Source organism: Podarcis filfolensis (genome assembly GCF_964270895.1).
Source record: "Podarcis filfolensis genome assembly, chromosome: 12".
NCBI lineage: Eukaryota > Metazoa > Chordata > Lepidosauria > Squamata > Lacertidae > Podarcis > Podarcis filfolensis.
Genome location: NC_139614.1, coordinates 37,202,575 through 37,227,455, shown reverse-complemented (window position 1 = coordinate 37,227,455; position 24,881 = coordinate 37,202,575). Strand labels below are relative to the sequence as shown.

General features: G+C 43.4%; 1 protein-coding gene across 13 annotated transcripts in view; it reads right to left on the bottom strand.

Moving 5' to 3' along the window:
* KIAA1217 overlaps window positions 1-24,881 on the bottom strand; it is a 371,747-nt gene that overhangs the window by 225,377 nt on the left and 121,489 nt on the right. The window contains exon 1 of one of the 13 annotated variants that reach the window (XM_083579173.1): window positions 7,571-7,734. The exons of 10 other annotated variants lie outside the window; for them this stretch is intronic. The gene's annotated coding sequence lies outside the window, so the exon portion shown is untranslated. Of the gene's footprint in view, window positions 1-7,392; window positions 7,482-7,570; window positions 7,735-24,881 lie in introns of those variants that run through there. 2 more of the 13 variants (XM_083579168.1, XM_083579175.1) reach the window with 2 other exon arrangements.

Below are 24,881 nucleotides of genomic sequence, written 5' to 3'. Positions count from 1 at the left end.
ACGGATGAGTGGCTTTGTATGGGACGCCAAGAATCACATTAGTAGGTCGTGTGCATCAGTGTGCAAGATCAACAAAAGAAGTGAATGATTTTTTTTTCCAGTCAACACAACTCTTTTAAATTCTGGCCGCTATCAATTAAAGGATCTTGCATTTCTCTCCAACAGTAATTTTTTAAAGTGAAAAAAGAGATATACATTCACACATGCAAACAAACTGCAACTTTAAAATGACCTCCCGAGAAACAAACATTTCTGATTGTCCAACAGCTACCCCAGCTGACAAAGGTGAAGTTGGGGTTAATGCCGCAACAAACTGCTTATGAGCTAAAACAACAACTATTTTGCATTGGATTATTGGCATTATAAGCCACTGTCAAGTGTTCCTGACAGTAATTCTTAATTAAGAAAATAATAGGATTCCGCGTCTGTGCTCTGATCGTGAAGCCAACTGACTCCATCTCAATCCAAAAACACCCAATGCGACTCAACAGACTTGCAATTTATTTAATGCAATGGGTTCTTATTAGAGATAAATTGCCCAGCCACTGTCATGAATATTCATATATACATATACTGTAGATATATGTTTATGTCCAAGGACCCTCTTAGCATTCTTTCAGCATTTCTCAGCTGTTAACCTGTTGCTTCCAAAAAGATTTCATTACTGCTTCCAATTCCCAGATTGCGCTAGTGCTGCCACAAAACTTAACTGCAAGCAATAATGCCCACCTTTCAACTTAAATATTCATTTCTGCAAATCAAGTGCAGTATAATGGCAATGCTTTGGCACATATTCTGCATTACTGAAATATTATTCTTTAACATATTCCACTTGTGACACATATAATAACAAATCATGAAAATTGTCTTGTGGTGAATGCATGGAGAAATTGTGCACAGGAGGGTAAACTGTTGCTGCAGGGCTTAAACAGAAGGGAAAGCAACAGTTTAATGGGCTAGAGATCAGAAATGTGGGTGGAATTTTTTTCCAGGGCTTTGTTTTTCTGTGGAAAATTATGTTTCATAAGTTCAACTGGTAACAATGAATGGATGCCAATCGCAAATCAGCATTAGGCAAGGTTGGCAGTTTAGAAGTTTTAGCTTTGGTGAAAATAAGCATGCTAAATTACTCACTCCAATTTTACCAATACAAACTGAAACTTCTCCAGTTCAATTTAAAAGCAACAACAACAACCCACGTCATTCTTAGAGATGCTGATGAACTTCTCTGAACTCAGGTTTGGAAGGAAACTTTAGGGCACATGTGGGGAACCTTTGACCCTTCAGATTTTGCTGAACCGGATTTTGATCATCCCTGGCCATTGGCTTTGTTTGCTAGGGCTGATGGCAGCTGAATTTGAGCAACATCTGGAGGACCAAAGAGTCTCAACATCTGCTTCAGCATCCTTCTCCCCTCAGCCTTCCTCCCACCCCCGCAAGCCATTCTACCAAACCTCCTATCCATTGCCTGTTATGCTAGTTAACAAACAGCATACTGAGTCATCAGGGACCATAGGAGAGGCTCTTCTTTCTCTCCTTCTCCCTGCTCTTCTTTCTCTCCCTCACACACACACATACCTTCAAGGTAAGGAAAGAGAGTATTCTTGATGGGCTGGAGGGAGGCGGCGACATTTCCCCAAATACACAGATTGGCTTGGGAATTTTCGCCAAGTTTTTCTGGGGGTTTTCTTCTTCTGGGAGCTGGGAGGGAATTGATATGCCAGTCCAAAGAGAACTGAGTTCTAATATTCTGTTGTTGATTGTTAATCTGCCTGTAGGGCAGGCCATAGCTGTGGGCAGTTGTACCCAAATCTAGACCTGGAAAATGTGTTCATTGAGAGCCAGAGTGGTGTAGTGATTAGTGTCAGACTAGTAGCTGGGAGACCATGGTTCAAATCTGCACTCAGTCATGAAGCTCCCTGGCTGGACCAGTCACTGCCTCTCAGCCCAACCTGCCTCACAGAGTAGTTGTGGGGATAATGAGTAGGGGGAGAACTATGTATGCCATCTGAAGCTTGCTGGAGAAAAATATGGGACATAATGCAATAAGTAAAATAAATAGTAGCAATGCATGGAAGCCAACTGCAATTAAATATGAGAGCAGATTGGCAGTGTCTAAGCTTTTAGCTTTGTTTACTGTACACAAGAGCGCGGGTGGTGTGGGTGGCGCTATGGGTTAAACCACAGAGCCTAGGACTTGCCAATCGGAAGGTTGGCGGTTCGAATCCCCGTGATGGGGTGAGCTCCCATTGCTCGGTCCCTGCTCCTGCCAACCTAGCAGTTCGAAAGCACGTCAAAGTGCAGGTAGATAAATAGGTACCACTCCAACAGGAAGGTAAATGGCGTTTCCGTGCGCTGCTCTGGTTCGCCAGAAGCGGCTTAGTCATGCTGGCCACATGACCCAGAAGCTGTACGCCGGCTCCCTCGGCCAATAAAGCGAGATGAGCACCGCAACCCCAGAGTCGGCCACGACTGGACCTAATGGTCAGGGGACCCTTTACCCTTTACTGTACACAAGTACAATAAATATCCTAACTTATATCTCTCTCTCCGGGGCTTCAGAAATAAATAAATAAACAATAATAATAATAATAATAATAATAATAATAATAATAATAATAATAATTTATTATTTATACCCCACCCATCTGGCTGGGTTTCCCCAGCCACTCTGGGCAGCTTCCAACGAAACACTAAAATACAATAACCTATTAAACATTAAAAGCCTGAAAATTTGGGCTGGAAGAGTTAAGACAATGTAGCTTCAAAAGCAGGAAGTGGAAAATGTTGCTCTGCTGACCAGGCAAAGCCTCCTTTGCACCCAACCTGGCCACAGTTCAGAAACATCACAGCGCCTGCACACCTCATTCCTGCCTGCACCCAGAGAGGACTCTGAGACTTCACCACACAGCCCCAGCTAACACACTTGCCCAGGAGTAGCTGAAAGTTGTGGCGCCTTCCAGTCGTTGAGAACTACTGCTATAATATCCTTGACCACTCACTGGCCACACTGACTGGGACCAGGGCTTTGTTTCAGCCAGTACGTGGCAGTATGCTCTACCACCACCTCTTTTTCCTCCCTGCGTTGAAGAATCTGCCCTGCGTATGCTTTCCTAGGCAGCAAACAAAGCCTGCGTGCTGAGTTTACAGCCTGGGAAATAGATCCCGCCCGCTTGCTGAATTAGCGAATCACGAGTGAGCAAAGGGGCAGGCCTCCACGGAGCACGCAATCCATGGCCTGCTCTGCGGCCACTTTCCATTTGAAGCACTGTTTCCCTTGCACCAATGAGACTGACCCAGAAACTCCAGCGGGTGCAGAATGCCGCGGCGAGACTCCTTACAGGGTCCTCGCTGCGAGACCACATTCACCCGGTGCTATACCAGCTGCAGTGGCTCCCAGTGGAGTACAGGATCAGGTTTAAGGTGCTGGTTTTAACCTTCAAAGCCCTATACGGCCTAGGACCCTCGTACCTACGGGACCGCCTCTCCTGGTATGTCCCACAGAGGAACTTACAGTCTTCAAACAAAAACATATTGGAGGTCCCAGGCCACAGAGAGGTTAGGCTGGCCTCAACCAGAGCCAGGGTTTTTTCGGCTGTAGCTCCGATCTGGTGGAACGCTCTGTCACAAGAGACTAGGGCCCTGCGGGGCTTGATATCTTTCTGCAGGGCCTGCAAGACAGAGCTGTTCCACCAGACCTTTGGCCAGGGCACAGCCTGACTCCCTCCTTTGGCAATCCTCACAGAACTTCTAGCCCAATGGTTCCAATTAATTCGATTGGAATTAATTTTATAATGAAATGATTTTAGAATGTTTTATCATTTTACAGTTGTTAGCCGCTCTGAGCCCAGCTTCAGCTGGGGAGGGCAGGATATAAATAAAAAAAAAAAATTATTATTATCCCTCCTGAATCCTGCCTAACTTTTGCAGGCTGTTCTGAATTCCAGCTCCAATCAGTGGGTATGTGGGCTGGGGATGGTGGTTCATTGCAGTCCAAAACAACTGGAGAACAGCAGGGTGGGGAAAGCTGTTCTAGCAAGAATGCATAAAATAAAAATAGCAGCCAAAGAACAGAAACTTATGTGCAGCTCCTGCATGTACATGCTCCCCAGTTCACTTCAATGTTGGGATGTCTCCACCTATGCAAGTGGTCAGAGATGTCCTGGACACTGAAGTTAATGTAAAAGGCATTCCATGCAGAAGTATGGATTACACATCTTTTAGCTTCAGCAGGGCACAATTGGTGAGAAATTCCTCATTAATATCTCTCAATCCTCCAGTTCATCCTGTGAGTTCAAGCAAACACTGAACAGAGCTTTCCAAAGTTATGTTATTCGCCCTTGGAAAAGGGCCATAAGACCCAAAACGCATCAGAGATTTTATAGAAGCAGGAAGAATATCTTCAGGCTTGACTGAACAGTGTGGATTAGTAATAAAGGCTACATTTCCTCATATTTGTGTACCACAGCTGTTTTCTACAGACAGGGCTTATGTGCCTTGGCTCAGCTAAACCTTATCATGGGAGCTATAGCTTCTGCCTGCAAATCAGTGCCCCCACCAGAATAGAAGGCTGTCTGGCCCAATGTACATCCTTATTATGTGCCGTTTCATCTTTCCAATTTTTCAGCTTTTTCAAAGCTTTCTTACTCAAAGACTCCTCCTATTCGGTAAGAACAAAGGGCTCAAATCAGTTTTTTCTTATATTGGTCTATAATGCATATGTAAAACCGACATTGGTATGGATGTGTGTTTCATCTCAGTTCCCTTTGACATTCTGTCCTTTGTTAACAACAGAGACTCTCCTCCCTGCAAGAGAGGGGAGTGGTTGTGGCCGGGAGCCGGACTCCGCCTGAAGCAGGGGGCGTTTGCCCCCTGCCTCCCACTCACCTGGCTGGCGCCCCCGCCCTCGGCCAGGCACCCAACCAGGTGCCTTCAAGGGGGCGTGTACAGCAGCCTAAATTGCTGCGGTGCCAGCTTCCAGCCCTCACTTTTCGTCGTCCCATCGCGAGTCACCCACCCTCCACTCCCTTAGAGCAGGGTTTCCAGTTTTCTTTTGGCCTTGCTATGGACCTTAGGTTGGTCACCCTGGTTGTCCGGGGGGCCTGGTAGGAATTTTTCCATTTGGCATTAGGCTTTTTGGTTTTTTCGCCTACCTCGTAGCAATCGTCACAACTTTCGTGGTATTGGTGGGTAGGTTAGGCATTGGAATAATGTGTTGTGGTGTCGAAGGGCTAGGTGTGGCCATCGCCTGCGCCTTCAATTTTTGGGTATTCCGTTAAAGGAATCCGGCGGTCGTGTATTCTGTCCGATGCCTACTTGGTGGGAGGCCATGGCACGACCCTCGGTGACATCAGGGGAGAGCTTATAGTTGGATTAGCATCAACAGGCTCCACCTACTGGTGAATAAACCCCCTTTGTTTTTTAGACTCACCCCTCTCCGAGTGGGTGGAGTCAGCTGACGTAATCCAATGCCTAAGCCAATACCTTTTCACTTGCTGTAATCAATAAAGTTGTGGCCTTTTCTTGCCCATTAACCTTATATCATGTGTCCTTGTGTTTCATTCCACTGCGCGGGGTTCGGGTCCTCAAACCACAATCGCAGGTTGCAGAAACCACATGAGAAAGAAGCTAAAGGGCCTTTTGATTATTTTGGCTATTTTGCTCGGAAAAGGCTTAAACCAAGGGAACACCACCACCCAAGAAATTGCTGGACAACGATTCCTACCAGACCGATGCAGAATGTGAAAGGGACCGGGATGATGCGAGTTTGAGTTCAGCAACATCTGAAAAATGCCATGTTGGCTACAACTAGCCTAAACATGCCATACACTGAGCCAATTACATGCTGAGGTGTTAAGGAATTTTCCCTGCACTGCAAAGCAAATTCTGGCTCTTATCAGTACAGTAGGAATGTTGCCTTTGGTTAGCGACATTGGCTGGGGCCAATGGACCCTTCCCCTTCCAATGCAAAGGGCACTTTCAGAGTGGGGGTGTCCAATGTCTGACAGTACAGGGAGTAATGGGTTAAACTCCACGTACTCCATGGTTTCAGTCCAGCTGCCCACCTTCAGTTGCTATTGTTAAAGAGGAAACAGATACCTTCCATGCATGAATGAATGTAATATCATGTCTGTTTGGACCCTGACAGAAGGGACAACTGCCCTGGAAATACTAAGGGAGGGATTGTTTTATTGCTTTGGGGATAGGCTGCCTTCTTTAAAATTAGAGCAGTAGGAAGTGCTCTGCTTGGGGTTAGGGGGCAATGGTTTGCTACTAGGTTAGTGTCCTTTTCAGGTCTATGCCCTGGCCTTGGCACGAATCTATTCCTGAAGGCATTCATATGAAATCATACTCGGCAACTTCCTTTCATTGCCAAGTCATTAAATTTTTTTTTTAAATCAAGGTAACCATAATTATAAGCTCTAAAAACCACATGCTTTATGTAAGAGTGCATATTTTCTTAATTTTCAGTTGTCATCCGTCCAGCTGCCCACCCAAATCACACCTACCTTTCTCGCATACCCTTTTAAGTAGATAGTCTTATTGAAACCACCTTTCATTATTTTAGTGGCACACCAAGCGCTGAAGTGAATACTTTATTAGATTAAAACAAGCAATGTATGATTTATTTCAGTGTGTTCATCAGAGGCAGTAACTTTTCAGTTTTTTAGGATTGTACCCACCCATAGGAAAACTGGATTCCACCATCACTTTCAGGAGACTTTACTGTCTCAAAAATACAGGTGTGAATCAGCACTCAGCTGGTTCCATGGCTCATTTCAGCCAAAACTTTAAAATCATCAATGCTGGAGCTGGGTGTGTATGCAACAAATACTGTTTTAAAACCTCATTTTTGTGAGCCCCTTCTTTGAAACTGTATATAAAAGTATGAAAATGGTTTTCTTGAATCATCTTTTTTCTTTTTCTTTACTCTTTCCAGTTCTGAGAAAGAAACTACAGGCAAACAAAACAAAACATGGTAACACAAGTACCTTGTTCAATGCATTACGTTCAAAGACTGTGCTTTCTACTGTTTCAAACCATTTGTGGGATAATTGTTTTGACTTATTTCACACATTAAGCAAAATGCCACAAATTGGTTTTTAATTTTTTCATGACATTTGAACCTGTAGTCTTTAGCACCGCAAAGCAATATGCAACCACCTTAATTATTAAAATGTGACTGTTTGTATACATATTTGTAAGCAGGAAATGGTAATTAAGAAATCCAATATAGTTACGGGTAACAAACCAAAACTTTAATTATAGTCGTATTGCAGAAAGGGCACAAAATTTTCACAGAGTGCATAAAACACTTTTTCTGCATGCAAAAACCCTAGCCACGTAATTTTGTGCCAAAGTAAAAACTGTGTATTTAAAAAACTTACTTACAATTTTGTTGTTAAAGTAAGCCAGATTTTTTTGTTCCCGTTAAAATAAGCCAGAATTAGCAGAGTAATGTAAAGCATCCAGTAACAGCCTTGCTTTGCTCCTTGGGGATGTAGAGGAATCGTTTCAACATCTTCAAGAGTTTCCTTTTTCAGCATACCAAAAATGTAGCCACACTTACTCTTTTTAAAGGGCCCTCGAGTGTTGATTGTTAAGATTTCTTCTTTTCAGTGTTATATGGCTGAATATTCACTCCAGTCGAATCACTGTGCTCCTTTTATCGGCAGTGACATTTATCATCGCCCTGCTTAGGTTATGTTACTGCTACATGCAGATATTTGAATCAGAATGAGACGGTTCTCTTAAGTTGCTGTACGTTAAAGGAAAACATGTGGAGGATTTCCTGCTGAGAGTTCCCAGCAGAGGCACAAATTCAAGGGTGTGTGGAAACTACTTGTCAAAGCTTTCTCTTCATTTGCATCAACAGTATGCATCTGAGCAATGAGAGGATGAATTCGTTGCTGCTGCTCTTCAAGATGGCCCTCTAATACATCTCCCATTCCCCTAAGCAACCCTCAGCTCATAGGAGCAACTCAACAACCCAGCAGAGCAGACAGGGCTCCTTTGCCTTCTGTTACCAAGTAGTGGAACGCTGTTTCTGGAATACCACTGCAGACCAAGAGAAACTAATGCATAGGTGAAGATACAAATGCCAAAACAACTAGTGTCTCAGCTGACCTAGCCTCTTCTCTCTTAATCCACTTCAGGTCAGTCACACGCACGAAACCAGCATCTGGAAAATTACTTATTGAAATAAGTGTATTATGGGTAAGTGCCACAATACATTTCTGCTTCCTGGCTCTACATTTTTTATTTGGTAAACTAAAGATACCAGTTGCTTTGCCATCAAGGAACATTTTAGAAAATGAAAGTAACTTTCATCCACCAGGACTAGTTTTGCAGATGAAATAATGGCGGGATTTTAGTATAAATCACATTTTCTGTGATTTACTTTGTGTTATGTGCATATTCTGCCTATGCTAGATGCTCAAGGCACTTCAGAATAAAGCTATCATTATAAACACTGCAAATGGCACAGCACAGGCCCAATATTAAAATGCACACAGCAGATACACCCACTCTATCTCTGTCCTTCACAAATTTATTTGCAAGGTCTGAACGTTCGGTTGAATATTCATGTTCAGCTGTACACACGTAGAAGCCCCCTTCAGATCTTCCTGCTCAACACAGGAAGGCTGGGAATGGAATGGGCATACCTGGTTTGCCTGCCTCTTTTTCACCCCCAATTTGATATTTACACATTATTTCTGAATGCCTGAAGAGGCCTAGAATGCTCTCCCCCGGCTCCCGCCATATATCACTTGGTCTGGATCAAGCTTGACTATAAAGTTTCAAGAGTAAAGGACTGCTCTGTGAGAAGGTAAAGATCTTCCAGGTTCCTGCTGTTGGAAGGAATCACATCTAGAAAGAGGAACGTGCTACCTTAGATCCTGAATGTAACAAACCTTCCATCAAGGATTTCCTTGATACATCTACGGTGTATTAATAATCTCTTCATTTTATGTCTTGTAACAACCTAATATTTTTCACAGGAGTCCTGAAGCCAAATAATTATGTGCAGAAGTCAGACCACATTTCATTATTAAACAGTGAGATTGGAGTCCTTGGGATTTGATAAGAGGGGAATGGGGGAGAGCTCAGGCCGCCAAAAGCCCAAGCAACACAAACACAAATAAACAGCACCTAAAATTTATTGCTTCTTACATGTTCAGTTGAAGCCATTTTCAGGGCAAGGGGAAGATGGAGAGGATATCTGTCATATAATCCAAAGGTTTAATATTATGGAAAATGCTTTCCTTCCTCATGTATCTGAGATAGAGTGGCCAATTTTAAATGTATATATAATAAGGGAGTGAACAGAGGCAGAAGTGGAGGAAAGTACAGAATGCATAAGAGAAGGACTCAGAAAAAAAATCTAGATCCATTTTTAGGAGGAGTGAGAAAGGGGGACCCTGACCCTGTTGATTCTCTTTGATGTCTCAGCAGCTTTCAACAACATCAACCTTAGTGGTCTTCTGTCTCAGCTGAGTATCTGGGGACACTGTAATGTGGTGGTCCCCCCTCTGCTTCAGTGGTCAACTCCAGAAAGTGATTATTGAGGAGCACTGCTTAGCTGCATGGGTTCTCCAGCATGAAGACCCGCAAGAGTCAGATCTGCCCCCACATTGCTTAACCTACATATGAAAATGTTGAGGGGGGGGTCATACGGAGTTTTGGAGTGCATTGTCATCAGTATGCTGATGCCAGGCGGCTCTATTTCTCCTTTTCATTTTCTGCAGGTGAGGCAGGAGATGTGCTGGATTGTGATCATGGACAGCTTGAGAGGCAAAACAAAAACAAAAAATCCACCTGAGGCTTAATCCAGACAAAAGTGAGATGCTGCTAGTGGGTGGTTTTTCTGTTGAGCTGAGTGGTGTGTAGCCTGCTCTAGATGGGGTCACACTCCCTCTGAAGGAGCAAGTTCATAGCTTGGGGTTTTTCCTGGCTCCTTTACTGTAACTTAATGCGCAGGTGACATCGAGGGCAGACAGTGCCATGCAGCAGTTTAGCCTGCTGGTCAGGGGCAGAATTATTGGCATACACTGTATTAGGGCCTGGTACAGCTGAGCCCTCCCCCCCCCCCAAGTTATTAGCATGTATATTATTAACTGAAAGGATAGCTTTGAAACATGAACAATTGCCGCTGTTGAATTCTACTATATTTGTTTGTTGTGCTGTTTCCACTAGAAGTGTGCAGAGTCTCCGCCTCCCCTTCTGTCCCAAGGATCCAATCAGGAGGGCCCTAGCAGGACGACCGAGAGGCTACCCACCCTGTCTTTAAAGGTAAAGGGACCCCTGACCATTAGGTCCAGTCGTGGCTGCCTCTGGGGTTGCGGCGCTCATCTCTCTTTATTGGCCGAGGGAGCCGGCGTACAGCTTCCAGGTCATGTGGCCAGCATGACTAAGCTGCTTCTGGCGAACCAGAGCAGCGCACGGAAACGCCGTTTACCTTCCCGCCGGAGCGGTACCTATTTATCTACTTGCACTTTGACGTGCTTTCGAACTGCTAGGTTGGCAGGAGCAGGGACAGAGCAATGGGAGCTCACCCCGTTGCGGGGATTCGAACCACCAACCTTCTGATCAGCAAGCCCTAGGCTCTGTGGTTTAACCCACAGCACCACCCTGTCTTTATCCAGTTGCAAATAACTTCAAGGCAGGTCTATTGCTTAATTTGGGTCAAAAACCCTAATTAAACATACAGCTTCCCCCCCCCTCACTGACAGCAGCGGATCAAATTCTGCAGGGGCTTCTCTGCACCACACAGGCTCAGTGCCTCTGCTCAACAGGTGTTCAGTGGTATGGCTGCTGCTTTGTAAGAGATCCAGTATGGTGTAGCAGTTAGAGTGTTTGACTAAGATGTGAGAGACCAAGGTTCAACTCCTTACACAGACACAAAGCTTGCTGGGTGACTTTGGGCCAGTCACTCACTCTCAGACTAATCTACTTCACAGGGTTGTTTTGAGGATAGGAATGGCTAGAGAGGTAAGTATGCCACCCTGGAACCTCCAATCTTTCCGCAGTGGACCCCAGGTCTCCTGCTCCTTCCTACCATTCTCATAAACCTAAGAGAGTTTTATTTTTTACTTTTCTTATAGGGGAACTGGGTGCACTCAGGGGTGCCAACTTGAATAAAATATTGGGAGGGTTAAGCCCTGTGCTGCGCAATCAATCACATGACACAGTGCACACACACCATTTGAAGGGTAATGCATTTTAACTTGGGGGGGACAGCCCCCTCAAATATTTCATGGGGAAGGCAAAGGGACCTTGGCCCTTAGGAGTTGGTTCCTATGAGTGCAATGCAGTGCAATGCTGGTGAAATCGCAGCCAACAATCACCTTAATTTCTTAATTTCGGGGGGGGGGGCACACAAACACATGGATAAGGAAATTTTATGCAACTTTTTTGTCATGGCCCTGCATTCTGAGCCCTTTAATGACCCAGCAATGTCCCTTATTTAAGCCATTTTGTTTAGTGCTCTCACATCTTAGTAGGATTTTAAAAAGTAGTTCACAGAAAAAACACACACACTCTCGCAGAACCAAAGCGAGAATGCAAAATACTGCCTAGGGTGCAAGCTAGACTGAAAAGTCACTTCTAACAGACCCCTTTCATTCTCATTTAAGCTATGCATTGCTGCCATCAAAGTGGGGGATTGGGGGTTTGCATTATGTAGGATAGCTCTAAATCTAGATGTTGTTTTTCAAATCATGCCATAAAAATAATCAGCGCAGCTACTCATACCAATCATTTCAAAAAATAAAATAATATAAATAATATAGGAAGCTATTCTCGTGCTTTCCATTTCCGTTCACTATACTAATAGGACAGCAGTAAAGTTTATGTGGCCCATAAGTTGCTAGAAAATACATTTTGCTCCAGATAGCTACCATAAAAGTAATTACTGTTATAAACATACAGTACAGTAGTCTCGCATTTGGCAAGCATCCGGATTTTATGTGAAAATTATCAGAATGCCAGATGCAGGTTGATGGTGAGGGGGAAGGCTTCTGACTGTAAGAGAGGGGGAAAATCAAAATATTCATCTGAAGACTTTTGGTAATTATTCCTCCCATAATATTGCTTGCTTTTCCAAGTGGCTTTAGAAACAATTAGGCATCTCAAACTATCTTCACCAACAGATAGGGACTGGTGAATCTGCCATTTTTTGTTTCTCTCTGTTTCTCTTATTTTCTATCTTAAGTTTCTTCCCAATTCAACATCAGTTTACACTTTTTATATTAAAAGAAAAGTTCCTAATGGACACGTTTTTCTATGCAATTTTGCCTGATTACACTTTTTGTTTTCAAAACCACAGTCCCTAAAATAATGCATTTTTTTATATATTTTGGCCAATATCTGCATTGTATGCACATTTTACGCTAACATGTGCATTTTTATACACGCTACTGGGGGGTGAGGAGACTGCACTGCAAAATTCGGGGAAACACAAATTTCATAGATGCCTGTGCTTTGGTTCACATGTTTCAGAAAGTGCGAGTTAGGTAGATTTGCCTTTAAATGAGAATTGAATCATATTCCTACCTCATCCCTACCAGCTGGGAGGGGCAGGAAGGAGAGAAGAAAGGATTGGTTGGGGTGGATAATTGTAGCATTTATCTTGATCTTAGCAATGCTCAGAATACACAACTTTTTGCAGGTGTGGTTCTGAAAGGTAATAAGTCATTCTCGACTAGACTTCCAAAAATGTCATTCTTGACTAGACTTCCAAAAATGTGAGGTGAAAGTCTGCTTGGTTGATCTTGCAAGAATGAAGCAAGTTTACAAGCATACAAAAGGGGAAATATAAACCTCTCCAGTGCTCTGACTGAATGAGAAATCTGGAGAGAATAACAATGATACTTTTTGGAATGTCAAGTAGAGCATAGGGACACTTTAACCAGCAGTTTATGTATAATCTAAAACATTCTGCTTTGGTAGCCAAATGCACACTAGCATGAACAAATTCAAGTTTATTCTTGCAAGAGGAGGAGGAGGAAGAAGAAGAAGAAGAGGGGGAGACGAAAGGAGAATAGTCTACAAAGAAACTTGACGGGTTTCAGTCATTGGATGTTTGCCTGGTTTTCACTCTTGGAACCCATCAGAGCACTTGAGACAGCTGTTAGGAAATGGGACATATTATTCTAAAATGCTTGATTTGGAGCTGCCCTTGAAGGCAGTCCAGAAATGTCTGCTAGTGCAGAATGCTGAAGCCCAGCTGTTAACAGATACAAATTGAAATATTCACATTCTACCTACTCTTTGTGACACTTGCTGCTACCAGTTCTGCTCCCGAGCTTAACCCAATGTACTGGTTTTGATCTCACAGAGTGCAATTCTGTATGTAGCTACTTATAGGTAAGTCCTGCAGAGTTCAATGGGGCCTACTCCCAGGTAAGCAGGTATAGGGTTGCATCATGAAGTAGTGGTGCATATCCTGATTAAGACTAGGTCCAACCATCCCTGAACACTGGCCATTCTGGCTGGAAATTAGGGGAATTGCAGTCCAACAACAAGTGGGGAACTAAGGTTGGGAAGGGTAATGTCTCCTCCCATATGACCTCCACATTTCTGAGACCCTACAACAGATGAGCTAAAAACACCTCAGATCGTGAAGCTGAGGCTCCAATACTTTGGCCACCTCATGAGAAGAGAAGACTCCCTGGAAAAGACCTTGATGTTGGGAAAGATGGAGGGCACAAGGAGAAGGGGACTACAGAGGACGAGATGGTTGGGCAGTGTTCTCGAAGCTACCAGAATGTGTTTGACCAAACTGCGGGAGGCAGTGGAAGACAGGAGTGCCTGGTGTGCTCTGATCCAAGGGGTCACAAAGAGTCGGACACGACTAAACTACTAAACAACAACAACAACATGTAGGGGCTAATTTATGTGGGCCATTCCTGTTGGAATGCCCTCCTGTAGGATTCCTATCTGAGGGGTTTCCTATCTGTCATCCTTTCAGAAGTGGGTTATAATCCATACTTCCTGCTGCTCTTTTTTGCACACTGAGTCTGCTAACATGCCTTTCCTACTTTGATGGTCGGTTATTTCTGTTTTCATTGTTGTTCGGATACCAGTACGAAAAGCATACAAAAGATAAAACAAGCACCCAAGGTTGTTTGGCTGCAGCTCAAACCTACATTCTTTGCAAAAAAACTTTTATGTACCAAAGTGAGGGTTCCAGAAGGGGCCCGTAGGGTTTCATGCATTTTATTCCAGTTTCCTCTGTTTCATAATTGGGGTGGCAGTCATCAAACTCCCATGAGTCATGACTTCTGATGGATGCAGTTTATTTATTTATTACCCACAAGACTCATTGTCATCAGGAGTATTTTAAACTACTACAGCCAATGCATCCTGCTTGGCTTAGAGTTTCCCGTGAAGACAGTCCAGAAATATTATACTACTGCGGGTTCTGGAGCTCTGTAAGTAAAAAAATCAATGGCACCTACCAATAAACAGGAATGTGATTGCAGTTTCTGGTCAGTGCATCACACAATCCAGCCTTGTTCATGCCCCACCTCTAGGATACCTCCTAATTTTGTATACTGTGAACAGGGTGAGGGAGCATTCTGATTCTGCATTACACACTGTAGAGGGGCTGGTTTCATAAGGTGCTTTTGATACAACATATTTTTGGGTTGTAGTGTTTTTCTCCCTCATTAGGACATATGGGTACACAGGAACCTGACAATTCCCAGAGGACAGTCTTCTTTAGACTGTGCCAGATGTTGAGCTGAGGCAGCAATTTTTTACCTAGCACACCAGTTAAAATGAATTGCCCTCGTTGTTAATATCAAGGCTGCTTGGTTTCTCTTTGTGCATACTTTCATTTTTTATAAAATCATTTTTTCCTGAAAATTTTTGTGATGGGAAACAGAACAAACCATAGGACACAAACCAGTGTTACAAAACAATGGTACATGAATGATATGGGATAGACAGTAAAACACAGAGGTGGATAATAGGAGAGTGAGATAAGTGAAGGAAATCTAGTGCTAGTTTTCTGGAAAAAGAGGTGCCAGAACTGACAATGAAAGCCTCCTTCTTTCTCATATAATGGCAATGGGCACCCACCTGAGAGGCGCCAGAACTGAGTTCCGGTGAGTTGCCCCTGAAAAAAAGGCCTGAGGAAATCCACAGGAGTATAAAGCTAAAGGCCAAAAATGCTTTGGAATTATGTCAGACCACAGTGGTCATTGAGGCTCTCAAAGAAGAACCCCATCCTGCTATCAAGTTACATATACAACAAAAGGGAATCAGGGAAACATTTAACTCCTCTAGCCAGTCTAATAGCCTCAATCACTTTCTCCACCATAAGCGAAGTTCAAACTCTATTCCATCAGGCCTGGAACGTAAAGTCTATGTGAAGTCTCCCATGTTCCACAATCTCTATATGAGCAGCCATAAGCAAAAAAGGGGGGGCAGGTCCTTGTACACAACATTTTGGACTGTATTAGGAAACATTGACAATAAAGCTAACTTAAGGCTTTTGGACTACTTTGTTGCACAACGGCAGAGATTTCCTGGAACAATCTCATCCAGAACACTTGTACAAGTGGACACTCCCACCACATGTGGAAGGATTTCCATCCCCCCATTCCCCACTGCTTCTTCAGTAGACACAGACATGGAGCTAAGTATTTTATACAATATGGAAACCACCCCATTCAGATTACTAGAAGACGTCACACACAGTTGATCATAAAAGGTAAGAGATCTCAAGTCCCTCACCTTTCAAAGGTAAGCTTTACAGAACGAATGGATTTGATACAATGGAAGCCAAGTGGTTCAACCATAACTCGATTTCTGCCTGGGTACGTCCAGTTCCTGTGCCCAGCCTTTGTCAAACAGAGCACAAACATGATAAACACTCTTAGCAGCCCAATGAGCATTTGCCTGGATATTGAATTCTTCATAAAAGAGAGGTTGGCATAAGAAAGCTGTTAGCGGGGATTCAGATAGAGCTAAGAAATGTGGCCATGTTTTCCACACATTCATCTTGGTCAACAACAAAGAATTAGTAATATGACTCAATTTTTTTCATTTTTCAACTTCAAAAAAGGAAGCGCTCTGTTATACTGGGGATTGTCAACTTCATTGTCATTATGCACTACAGGAATTAATCGCTTAATTTGAAAGGACGCATAACAGCATGGTAAATTTGGGACCCAGCAGGTTACCCAGATCTGCAATTTAAGCTGATATATTATTATTGATACTCTTAACATTAAAGGAGAAAGAGAGAGCGAACCTTTAACATTTAAAAAGATTTGTTGATAATTATTTTAACTGTCTGACTGCAGCCATCCAACAAAATTTTACTAAAATACTTCTCTGGTCAGCTAGCTACAAAATATTTTAAACTGCCTTATGTTTTAAGTCATAAAATATCAAAGCATGTCCCTCGTGTCCGTTTTTCTGACATAAACCATAAGCATAACTCTGCAAATGTGTCCCAGGAGTAAAATGTCTCATGTTTAAAGCAGAAATCATGTTTACTTCTAGAATATACAAGCTTTAACCTGTCCATGGCTTTATAAGAAAAATAAATTACAACACCCTGTATCATAAAGTTTCAGTAACAAAATTTAGGACAAGAATATATTAATAAAATCGAACACAGTAGCAATAAAAGTGGATTGGGTTTGAATACTGTTGCATGATGGGTTTTGCTCGTTGCAGGATTATCTTTACATAATGCCCTAGAAGCAAAAGCACTACTTGGTAAACCAAAATACTCTTTTATACAAACATTGGGGCATGATCCAGAATTCCAGCCAAACTTATAGCACTATCCTGTGTGTGTCTCAAATCCTATTTCAAGCCCCAGTTGCAATGGAGGGTAACAACTATTTCCTGGTCACAAATCCTTTCTGGAGAAGGAGACTGAAAGAACATAAGAATAGACTGCTGGATCAGGCCAATGGCCCATCTAGTCCAACATCCTGTTCTCACAGCGGCCAACCAGATGCCCGTGAGAAACTTGCAAGCAGGGCCTCAGCACAAGAGCACACTCCCCTTTTACAATTTCCAGCAACTAGTATTCAGAAACATTATTGCTTCCAACTGTGGAGACAGAGCACAGCCAAGATGGCTAGTAGCCACTGAGAGCCCTCTCCTGGAATTTTTCTAGTCCTCCATTAAGGCATCTAGGTTGGTAGCCATCACTGCCTCCTGTGGGAGTAAGTTTAACTATGGGCTGCATGAAGAAGCACTTTCTTTTATCTGTCCTGAATTGTCCAACATTCAGCTTCATTGATGCCTGGGCCCGTCAATATTCCACGGCAACATGCGCATGCAGCGTGCACACACCGTGTGCCGTACTTGCGTCTTGTGGCATGCGCGTGATGCGTGGGCATGTCGTTTGTGTGACGTGTGCACATTGGCATGGCGCCGGCCCCCTCAATCGTGGAGGCAAGCCAGCACACCTGTGTGGGTGTGTACCACAATGGAGCATCCTACTTCCTTTCTGCCCCTCGGGACCACCACTTCACTTCCGCCTCTTCGTTCACCTCCACCTTAAACTTAGCTTCTGCTTCACCAGTGGGCTATTGGTGGGGCTGGGCACAACCCAATGAGCTCACTGTTTTGTGAAAGTCTGATGTAATGGGAAACTTGCATCCCCAAAATAAAAAATAAAAAATGGCACAGGTAAACAAAAACCGGTGCACGTGCTCCCAGTGGGGCACGGAAACACTAACTGAGGTAAGTGAGCTAAGAACATGGATGTGTACTACCTGCAAAGTATACAGACACCCATGGATGTGGATAGCAGCAATATAGCTGCTGCTTCAAACTATTGGTGTAGCATGCAGGTATGGAAACTGAAAAGTGATGTGTACCGAAGTGTTGGGCGGGGGGAAGCTCTGTGCATTTCAAACACTTATCATGTGTCTAATCTTGGATTTATTTATTTTTAAAGTAGCTTTCTAAGTTCCTATCTCTCTTTGCTCCCCTCCCCTAACTGCCCATTTCTTCCTCCAGTGTCCTGCTCCTGGGAAATCTGGATCCAATCCATGATGCCGGCTTCCAAAACTCCACCTGTGTTTATTAAGGCCTCCAACAGAAACACATCTTATTTGACACAATTTACAACATGCCTTTTTGTAAAAAGATCACACGAGTCACGTTCGTTACTAAAATGCATACATACATAGGACCAAATTATATGATAGGTTAAATGTGTGAAAGCATCAAACCTATCTGGTGGTGTTTAATAGAAGCTACCAGGCATGCATATGTCATAACTGGAACTGTGTTATACAAGGAAGAGAGAGTTCAGTCCTTCCTACTCATACTGTTGTAGACATAAAAAACTGCTCTCTAAAAGCTGTTACAGTGGTACCTCGGGTTACATACGCTTCAGGTTACATACGCTTCAGGTTACAGACTCCGCTAACCCAGAAATAGTACCTCAGGTTAAGAACTTTGCTTCAGGATGAGAACAGAAATCGTTCAGCGGTGGCGCAGCAGCAGCAGGAGGCCCCATTAGCTAAAGTACTGCTTTAGGTTAAGAACAGTTTCAGGTTAAGAACGGACCTCCGGAACGAATTAAGTACTTAACCCGAGGTACCACTGTATTTGATTCTGGAGAAAAAGTGCCACTGCAGTCAGTAGCATGTTTAATCACACATTTAATGGAACATATAATTTGGCCCTTATTAAGCTGGGCAATGGTATCTCCTTGCACAGCAAAGCAACTTCTTTTGCTTCACGTACAATTATTTCAACAAATTGGTGGCAATCCTGTACTATAAGCAGCAGTAGACAAACTAGCATCCCTACACGCATGCCTGACTTTTCAGCACTTAATTGCTGCGTGCTCAGCTCAGAAAACCAGAGCCAAAACCAAAAGCATGAGGGTGTCTACATGTGTGTGCATTCACATGTGTTCCAGAGAGACACTTGACTTTCAGCACACTTACCAAAACCATGGGCAGTCTAGGACCTGTTCATACCCTCAGCTTAGTTTCCATCTGATGTATTTAGCAAATATAGAACACGCACATCTGTGTTGGAATGTACAAGTAATTCCATTACAGAGTAATGGAACCTTTGCTATAAAATCTTTAAATCACACCATCTTGAATCTACTTCCTATGCATTATTCCAGTTTACTATGAAGGGACACTTCATAGATACAGAGACCAGCGTTTGAAACTCCCATTGTTCTAGGCACATTAGAACTGCACACTTCTCCCTGTTCTGAAGCTTTAATCCACGCTCCTTGCCCAACGTGTTCTTCTGTGTCACAACTATATTTTGAAATACATGGACATGAGCAATAATCCTTACCAGTTATCAATTAGAAGAGGCAGCTTCTAGGACTTCTTGAACTTCTAGGGCTTGGGTTTTTTTAAAATGCTACAGTGTTGTACTGGGATCACAGGAAGTTTTTATGCAGATGTGCCCCAAATTGTGCAAAAGCTTCAGCCCCAGTTGGGGACATCCAGAGAACATTGAACAAAACCCAGCGTTAAAACTTTGCTACAGTGTACACAGAGGGGGAATCAGAAATTCTATGCTCTAGCCAGGGTTGCCTAGAAACAAACAAACACCATGCCAGTTTTACTACTCTTAAGCTTTTAAGAGTTTTCTCCATCTTGAAGCCTCCAGCCCAACAAGAAACAGCTGTCTATGTGCTTCTAATGAATGTGGGGACTCTTGATGGCAACAGGTTCAGCAGGAAAGAATTGGGTGGGTAGAAGGCAATTGTTTCAGGTCAGCATTAAACCTACGATCTGAGGCCATTTTACATTTAGCTCCATGATACTGTCACTTACATCCAGGTGAGACCAGCATCTCAACCCATTTTGCATGCAAACCACCATCTTTAAAACTCCAGCACAGCCACTGATCACTTATCCTTCTAGGAAGGACACTCTGACATCGCTGTCAGAGACTGGGGACTCAGCTATGCAGAGATTTTCACAGTGTTTGTTTGCAGATTTCACCTGAGTGTCCACTCATAACTATGGACATGCAAAACCTGCTACAGTCACATGTGCCCTTGGTGCTCAGTACATAGTGGTATGTCACTGACCTACTCAACATGGCTCTCCAACTCCCAGGTCACTGTAACAAAGAACCATATCACAATCCTGTGCATGTTTATTTAGAAATATCCCCCTCCCCATATATTTCATATATGGCTCCTGACACTAAGCACAACAGGCATTTTCTAACTTTCTTCCCCAAAGTAATTTTCTTAAATGCTTTGCCTTATGTGTACACACATGTGCAATGTTATGCAATGCGTAACAGGAATCAATTCATGCTCTACAAAACAAACACAGTACTCTGAATGCCGAAAGCGTACACACACACACACACACACACACACACACACAAACACCATTTGACTTTTAGCCACTGGGTGTGTGTTTTTTCTTCTTTCTTTCTACAGGAGCTTTAAGAGCAAATTTAAAACACCAGTCTGTACTAGCCATCGCTGTTCATCATAGAATATTATGTAGCACTAAAAACACTTGAGCTGCAACAGGTAGAAGCATGCCTCAGGAGCTTCATAAAAGTCATGTTCCCTAAAAGCATCACTTAATATTCTGTAAAACTCAGCACTGGGGAAAGGCCTGCAACTTTCTGATCATAAGGCAACATTTCAGGAGCTGCAAGAGGAGGCAATTTTTTAAGGCATTGTCTGAGTAGCTTTAAAAAAAAAATGGTAGAAAACACAACACAGATAAGAAAGGGTGGGGGAACCTCGGTAAATTTCAACATTACCTTCTATCCCACAGTCAAATTACAAGTCCGCCTGGTGTGCAGATGGAGAGATGGATGGGTACTGCTACTAATGAGAATTTATTTTTACCTTGCTATTTCTCAAAACAAAGATTTTTAGCCTCTTTCTCATCTTCAAAGGGAAGTGTCCATGTCAGCTGCCAAATATGCACATTTCGCTACAAGCAAGATCAGACATTTTAAGCTCCCTCCCCAAAAGCAGTGTTTTGCCATTTGCTTCTCTGCCTGTCTTTTATATGTCCCAGAGAGCCTTTGGTACAAACACACTGTCCATCTCACTAGGCAATATAAAGTGTCATCACCTCCCTTCTTCTTAATAACAAAAATCATGCAACAGGCAAGCCGGGGAGGCGGGGACCACGGTTGAAAAACATCCTGTCCAGAATAGCAACAAAACCTATAAGCTTTTGATGTTCCATGTGTGTGTGTGTGCATAAAGTGAACCTCTACAGTTTCAAGTTCCAAAGTCTGTGATTTAACTGCTTGTAATGGACAGCGAAATTGGCTGCCATTTATGAAAGGAAAGGGTTCCTTTCCACCTCCACCCCCAGGCCACTAAAAGATGAGGGGGAAATCATTTAGGAGACTGATGCTCTTATTTCATAACGCCCTGCAAATCCAGCCTTAGGATTCATAATACAACTGAAGTCTCCACTTCCCACTGGTTATAAATTGCAGGGGGAAAACGCTGCCTATCACACTACAGTTTCTCAAGTATCTCGTTCAGGAGATCAGGAGATGTGTAAGAGTATTCATTATTCCACTACTTCGCCAAGCGTCTTTGCTCATTCCCTGCAGGTCTGCACCTTTCAAAATGCTTCTGTCTGTGGTATTTCTTTTCAGAGCTGGTTTGCTGGATTCGGGAGCTACAGTTTTGCTCCACTGTGCAGAATGAGACAGTCCAGCAGAGAACGCCATGTACTTATTACCTTCCATCCTTTCCACATTATTTCACAATTTCACATCCCATTTTCAGCATCCGTTTATTCATAACCCTTGAAGTTGTACAATGTGTAAGTTAAGAGTTCATTAAAAAATAAATAAAGCTGTGAAGAGTGATACATGCATTACTAACCCTTGTGGATCATTAACTTTTTCAGCCTGCAAGTCTTGGTTTAAACCACAGACAAAATACCTTTGCTATTACAAGATCTTATTAAGCACAGTTAGTGCACTGCCAACACAACATCAATCTTTTATCTCCCCGGTTTTCTTTACACTGTAATTGTGGCTGCACTATTAAAGGTAGTTTGCCTCATTCCAAAAAACTCTAATCTGCCGGGCTCTTCATTTAAGAGAGAAAAACAGAGCTTTACCTTTCAGAATTGGAGCCCTCCGCAAAAGAAGTCTTTCTGTGGTTTGCACCTGCTGCTGCTGCTGCTGCTTAATCAGGTTCCCTTCACTGCCAGCTCTCAAAATCTTTTCACCTAAACTAATTTTCCTCATTTTGCCACTAAAGTCTTCTTTCCTAGACAAAGGCAGTCTAGATGCTGCGTTAGTAGACAGCGGTCTGGCTAAGCGAGAAGGTTTGGACATCGTGAATATGCAGGGATGTTACCTGATGATACACAGGGCAAGCATGCACAGAGCAAAACAAAAAAACCAATCCAAAATCTTTCTTCCTTTTTCAGCAGACTTCACCACTGTGAAGAATCTGTGCCGTGCAGCTGCATTTAAACTGCAGTGCCTGCTGATGGAATATGCTCTAAATAAAAGTCGCTGGGTGGCAGAGAGTAAGATTTACCAGACCTGTGGAATGTAAATGCATGTTGCAATACAAAAACAGACAACTGTTCTTCACTGGTGGAATTTCAAACCAATAGCGAGAAACAGATGCTCTGTCAGCAACAGTTACGTGGGGGGAGCATCTTCTGGCATGTAAAGACCTGCCGCTGGGCAGGCATACAGTGCAATAAGGCTGCCTCACCTAGCAAGGTAAAAGAGTGGAAATCGCAATCCAGATGTGCAGTTTACATCTGAGCAAAGGGATCATTGTCACTACATTCAATACCCAGATGTCCATTTCAAACAAATGCATTCCTACTTTAGCGTTTTTCCTTATCATGCTCCTAAAAGTTGGTTGCCCTGTTCCCTGGCATTTTTCTGGAGCCTGTAACATTTGCTCGAGTCTACAGCTAAGCATGGGACGCGGGTGGCGCTGTGGGTTAAACCACAGAGCCTAGGACTTGTTGATCAGAAGGTGGCGGTTCGAATCCCCGCAACAGATGAGCTCCTGTTGCTCAGTCCCTGCTCCTACCAACCTAGCAGTTCAAAAGCACATCAAAGTAGAAGTAGATAAATAGGTACCACTCCGGCGGGAAGGTAAATGGCATTTCCATGCACTGCTCTGGTTTGCCAGAAGCAGCTTCGTCATGCTGGCCACACAACCTGGAAGCTGTATGCCAGCTCCCTCGGCCAATAAAGCGAGGTGAGCACCACAACCCCAGAGTCGGTCACGACTGGACCTAATGGTCATGGGTCCCCTTACCTTTACCTTACAGCTAAGCACAATATTTGCTCTAAAGGAATGAAGCCATGAGGTCATTAAAAAAAAAAACCCCAGCAGGCATTGGAATTGATAATAGATTTCATCCTGGCACAGCCCCACCTTTATAACTTGATCTTGTTCCTATATTTTAAGGATAAAAAGAGCTAACCTTGGCACATGCAGGAGACAAGCAATCCATTTAGCTCGGTATCTTGAGTGACAATAGCTCACTGGGTTTCATGCAATGAGATCTCTCAACCTTGTTATCTGAGATCCTTTTATATGGAGATTCAAAATATTGTTTGATGTTGTAGCTAACTTATAAATGGAAGAATTGCCATACTATATTCAAAGGAAGAAGAAGGTAGTCTAAGAGCCAGCTTCCAACAATAGCTAGTCAGATGTCTCTGCAAACTCCCAAATAAGCATTCCCTTTTTGTCATCGCCAGGACCTGCTGTTCAGAGGTATGCTACAAACACTGCGGTTCATGGGCGCAGCTGGGGGGGCAGCTGCCCCCCTAAATCAATAAAAATAGATAAAAATACATAGCTAACTGAGGTTCTGCTCCCCCTAACAAAAATGCTGGCTGCACCCATGCTGGGGTTCCATTCAGTTGTGATGGCTACTGTGAGACAGATGAGAATATCCTCTGTTCATCAGCATGGCAAAGTTGATGGAACAGAAGAATGACAACTCTGGAAAAGCCATAAGAGGAGATTCTGCAATGGCAGTAGCTTTGATCCACATGGTAGAACAACCAGACACAGCCCGTCCCGTCCCTCCCATCTCTCAGAGGAGAATCTCCCACCCCTGACTTAGCTGTGTTTCACGAATGGTAACCACAGTTACCACAAATAAGGTTCCTGCTTAAATGTAAGAGGAAACCCTGGTTAAGGCTGGCAGGGGAAACGAAAGCCAGGAGAGGGGAACAGGGGTGCAATCCCATGGCTTCAAATATTCTATTGTGTTTGTGAAGAACGGCAGGAGCAACAAAATTCAAACTGCAATGCAATAAAAATGCAATTAAAAATCTTACAGCATCTAGCACAGCACATTGCAAGTGTGTCAACAAGCAGAGAACCCATTAACTGGTCTGCCAAGACCCTCAAAATTTTCAAGTGGTACATGCAGGGGGGGAAACTGTGAATCACTGGTTTAGCCTATGGTAAACTCCACCACTGACGTCAATATGAAAGCAGTAGAATTATTCAGACTCATTGACAGTGGCAAAGTACTGGTCACAGGATCATAGAACTGTAGTTCTAGGGGACACCAAAGGCCATCTAGTCCAACTCACTGCAATGCAGTCACTCAAGGTATGGTCACTGGCGTAGCGTGGGGGGTGCAGGGGGGCCGGCCACACCGGGCGCAACATCTGGGGGTTAGGGTTAGGGGGCGCAAATCCACGGGTTAGGGGGCGCAAATCCACGGGTTAGGGGGTGCAAATTACTTGCCTTGCCCCGGGTGCTGACAACCCACGCTACGCCACTGGGTATGGTCTTGCTGAACCTAAGCAAGTATGGGTGTCACCTAGGAGCCATATATCCACACCCTTGATTTCCATGACAGAAAAAAGGCAGGCTATACATATAGGAAAATTAAATTAAAAAATAAATTATC